The sequence below is a fragment of the Theropithecus gelada genome, chromosome 18 (assembly GCF_003255815.1).
Source record: "Theropithecus gelada isolate Dixy chromosome 18, Tgel_1.0, whole genome shotgun sequence".
NCBI lineage: Eukaryota > Metazoa > Chordata > Mammalia > Primates > Cercopithecidae > Theropithecus > Theropithecus gelada.
Genome location: NC_037686.1, coordinates 14,214,833 through 14,219,850, shown reverse-complemented (window position 1 = coordinate 14,219,850; position 5,018 = coordinate 14,214,833). Strand labels below are relative to the sequence as shown.

The following is a 5,018-nucleotide window of genomic DNA, read 5'->3' as shown; positions in this document are numbered from 1 at the left end:
GTATTATATCATTTCACAAATGTAAAGCCTGCTAATTCATTGCTTCTGATCCATGAAGCCTTCTCAGGCTGCTCCTGCTGTCACTCTTGTGACTTTCCTCTGACCTTCGGCATCAACTAAGTCATTGCTAACTCTTGTGTACCTTGTGTTTGTTAAGATTTTAAGTTGTTTGGAGAAAGATAACATTCATATTTTTGTGTGTTTGTTTCCTTTGAGATGCAGTCTCCCTCTGTCGCCCAGGGTGGAGTACAGTGGTGCGATCTCGGCTCACTGCAACCTCCACCTCCCGGGTTCAAGCGATTCTCCTGCTTCAGCCTCCCGAGTAGCTGGGACTACAGGCATGCACCACCACACCTGGCTAATTTTTGTATTTTTAGTAGAGACAGGGTTTCTCCATGTTGGCCAGGCTGGTCTTGAACTCCTGACCTCAAGCAATCTGCCTGCCACAGCCTCCCAATGTGTTGGGATTACAGGCGTAAGCCACCGCCACACCAACACTCATATTTAAATGCCTCTATGTCACGCAGAACAGACCTTCAAAAATGTCAATGATTTAATTCTATTTAAACTTTGTTTGTTTGTTTGGTTGGTTTTTGGTTTTGTTTTGTTTTATTTTGCATTCTTGAGACAGTTTCGCTCTGTCGCCCAGGCTGCAGTACACTGGTGAGACCTCGGCTCACTGCAATCTACGTCTTCTGGGTTCAAGTGACTCTCCTGTCTCAACCTCCCAAGTAGCTGAGATTACAGGCTTGCACCACCACGCCCGGCTAAGTTTTGTATTTTTAGTAGATACTGGATTTCACCATGTTGGCCAGGCTGGTCTTGAACCCCTGGCCTCAAGTGATCCACCCGTCTCAGTCTCCCAAAGTACTGGGATTACAGGCATGAGCCACTGCGCCCAGTCAAAAGTGTCAATAATTTAATTCTTTGGTCCAAAATCTGCTAGCAATCATCCATTGCCATCTGAATATACCATTAGACATGGAAGTAGACAAAAAATCATAAGTACATTTTGTTTTTTTTCCTTTATTTTTTACATAAAGGGCAACTTCAGTTTTCTCAAGGTACTGCAGTGCCACAGTTAGGAATAAAAGACGAGGGAACAAGAGCTGTATTTTGCTGTGTGAGCACGTCTTTAGGGAAGTAAAGCCTCCATCTCTTCCTATTTCACTCTGCTGCCCTGAAGCCACAGGGAATGAGAGAGAAACTACATGAGAAGTTTTGGGCTCTCGGAAAGCATTCTAATGCTAAGAGAGCACTCTGACACCCTTCCCTGCAGGCATGGAGCATGCCATCTGACCAGTGAAACCACTGCCTTGCCCAGCAAGACACCGACGCAGCCTTGAGACCCCAAGTTTGGTTGACAGACCCACATGTCAAATGTGGGAAAAGGGATCCTATCTCACAATTCACCCAGTGTAGGTGAATTTCTTTATGACCCCAGAAGCAAAAAGAGAGGGGGTTCTGCCAGCAATCTCTGTCCTCTCTGCCACAGCCCCTCCTGAAGTGAGACCACCACAGTATCTTATCTGAAGAACTCCAAGGAAAAGGCAATAGTCTATTTACACAAATTAAGCCAGCTAAACCAGCTCTTTCTACAGTTAGATGATAAAATTTAGATATCTGAGAAGAGGTCATAGAGGTCACAGCTTTCAGTTCTTATGAGTTGTTTTCTTAAGGGTTAAATGAAAAAGTTAAAGCAAATATAGTTATGCATGCGAGGGCTTAGCCTTCTTGACCGCAGTATGAGAATACCTCAGCAATGAGAAGTTACGGCCAAGGCCAGCTTGTACCATCAATCTCTTCAGAGCCATTTGGAAAAACTGAGAGATGCTGCTCTTCTTGGAAGGCAAATGAATTCTGCATCCTTTCATAGGTCTTCCTTACTTTTTTTTTTCACCCAGGCTGGAGTGCAGTGGCGCGATCTCGGCTCGCTGCAACCTCCACCTCCCATGTTCAAGTGATTCTCCTGCCTCAGCCTCCCGAGTAGCTAGGATTACAGTTGCCCACGACCACGCCTGGCTACTTTTTGTATTTTTAGTAGAGATGGAGTTTCACCATGTTGGCCAGGCTGGTCTTGAACTCCTGATCTCAGGTGATCCCCTCCCCTTGGCCTCCCAAAGTGTTGGGATTACAGGTGTGAGTCACCACACCCAGCCAAGGTCTTCCTTAATGTCATCCTTCCTTCTTTTCAAATAAGTAAAGAGGGTTCATTCCTTTTCACTTGAAATGGAGTTGCTGGCCAGGCTCGGTGGCTCAAGCCTATAATCTCAGAACTTTGGGAGGCCAAGGCAGGAATCTGCCTTGAGGCCAGGAATTCCAGACCAGCCTAGCCAATATGGTGAAACCCCTGTTTCTACTAAAAATACAAAAATTAGCCAGGCGTGGTGGCAGTTTCCTGTAATCCCAGCTACTTGGGAGGCTGAGGCACGAGAATCCCTTGAACCCAGGAGGCAGAGGTTGTAGTGAGCCAAGATAACGCCACTGCACTCCAGCCTGGGTGACAGAGCAAGACTCTGTCAAAAACAAAAACAAAAACAAACAAACAAACAAAAAATCTGAGTTGTAACAATTCAGGGTAATTATATAAAGGCTCGCTTCTGATGGATTCCAGGAAGTGAGAAGCAAGTTATTGCCGAAGGACAGAGGCCCCAAGATCTCACTAAGGCCAACAGGTGCGTTCCAGGTACCACCCCTGACATGTCCATGCGGACTGACCCCAATACCTCTGAGTCACCTTACATAATTCAACAGCCCTTAATCTTCAAGCAAGATCCCAACAGCCAGCAGATCTGGCAAACATTTTATTTTTCTTTCCTGAAGAAGCATAGGAAAATATTTTTGGCCTAAGCTTTTAGAGTGGTCAGCTTCACTGTCATCTAGAGCCAGCATTGTGAACCTGCTGTCCCTACTCATAGCCATGATGCTTCTACTGAACCCCATGCCCCTGAGGCCTCCTAGGACCAGCACTGGAACTTTCTGAATTGAGTTGCCATTTTCCAAATCTATCAGGGCTTGCCAAATTCCTATGCTTTCACCCACGCTGCTCCTGAGCCCACAGTCTGCCTCTCTGGAACACTACCATCACTGGAGACATTCTCTGATGTCCAATCAGAAAGTGACTCCTCTCCATCTATTCCTACAGTTCCTTATGCCTGCAGTAACAAAATATTATCAGGCCATATTATAGGTTTTTGTTTTATAGTCTCCTTTTTCTGATAAGCCTGAGCAAGTTTGTGCTCAGGAAACAAGACTCACTTCCTTTTGTGCACCCCAAAGGCTGTCACAGCACCTAGCACGTAGTGGGTGCTCAAATGTCATTTGAAAGAACTGATGAGTTTTAGGTGAAGGATATCATGGTGTCCAGCATGCTAGTCTCTCAACTTTTATGTAGGCTTGGCATTTCTCAAAGGTGAGTGTTGTATGAAAGGAGAGACTGGTTAGCACTCCCCTTGACAAGGATGGAAGAGTCCCTTGGGCCTGACAACAAACATGCAGTTAAGGCATTGCCACCTATTTTGTGGCATCTAAAGCATCGTTTTTAGGCTGGATGCTGTGGCCTACGCCTGTAATCCTAGCACTTTGGGAGACCAAGGTGGGAGGATTGCTTGAGGCCAGGAGGGCAAGACCAACCTGGCCACATGGTAAGATCCCATCATTCTCTCTCTCTCTTTTTTTTTTTTTTTTTTTTTTTTAGCTTTTAGAAAAGAAAAAAGATGTAGAAAAAAGGTGAGAGGCCAGTAGCAAAGATTTGGAACCAACCCAAATGTCCATCAATGATAGACTGGATTAAGAAAATGTGGCACATATACACCATGGAATACTATGCAGTCATAAAAAAGGATGAGTTCATGTCCTTTGTAGGGACATGGATGAAGCTGGAAACCATCATTCTCAGCAAACTATTGCAAGAACAGAAAACCAAACACCACATGTTCTCACTCATAGGTGGGAATTGAACAATGAGAACACTTGGACACAGGGTGGGGAACATCACACACTGGGGCCTGTTGTGGGGTGGGGGGAGCGGGGAGGGATAGCATTAGGAGATATACCTAATGTAAATGACGAGTTAATGGGTGCAGCACACCAACATGGCACATGTATACATATGTAACAAACCTGCACGTTGTGCACAGGTCCCTAGAACTTAAAGTATAATTAAACAAAAGAAAAAAGGTGAGAGTCTGAGCATGGTGGCTGACATCTGTACCTCTAGTACTTTGAGAGGCCAAGGTGGGAGCATCACTTGAAGCCAGGAGTTCACATCAGTCTGGGCAACAGAGGGAGACCCTGTCTCAGAAGAAAGAAAAGGGAAGGGAAGGGAAGGGAAAGCAAGGGATGGGAAGGGATGGGAAGGGAAGGGAAGGGAAGGGAAGGGAAGGGAAGGGAAGGGAAGGTTAATAACAANGGGAAGGGAAGGGAAGGGAAGGGAAGGGAAGGGAAGGGAAGGGAAGGGAAGGGAAGGGAAGGGAAGGGATGAAGCAAAGGGAAGGGAAGGGAAGGGAGAAAGAAAAGAAAGAAAGAGAGAGAGAGAAAGAAAGGGAGGGAGGCAGAGAAGAAAGGAAGGAAGGAGAAAGAAAGAGAAAAAAGGAAGGAAGGAGAAGGTAAGGGAAGGGGAGAAAGAAAGGAAGAAAAAGAGAAAGAGAAAGAAAAGGAAGGAAAGAAGGAAGGGAGGGAAAGAAGGAAGGAAGGAAGGAAGGAAGGAAGGAAGGAAGGAAGGAAGGAAAGAAAGGGAGGGAGGGAGGGAAGGAGGGAGGGAAGGAGGTAGAAAAAAGTGACAAAAAAAGATGAATTGAAAACAGGTCCCGGCCGAGCGCGGTGGCTCAAGCCTGTAATCCCAGCACTTTGGGAGGCCAAGACGGGCGGATCACGAGGTCAGAAGATCGAGACCATCCTGGCTAACACAGTGAAACCCGTCTCTACTAAAAAATACAAAAAACTAGCCGGGCGAGGTGTCGGGCGCCTGTAGTCCCAGCTACTCGGGAGGCTGAGGCAGGAGAATGGCGTAAACCCAG

At 46.2% G+C, this 5,018-nt stretch overlaps 1 non-coding gene across 1 annotated transcript; it reads left to right on the top strand.

Moving 5' to 3' along the window:
* Window positions 1-3,416: 3,416 nt before the first annotated feature.
* On the top strand, window positions 3,417-3,543 carry LOC112611756. Its single transcript, XR_003116734.1, has one exon. It is a non-coding gene; the product is annotated as a U6atac minor spliceosomal RNA (small nuclear RNA).
* Window positions 3,544-5,018: the final 1,475 nt, after the last annotated feature.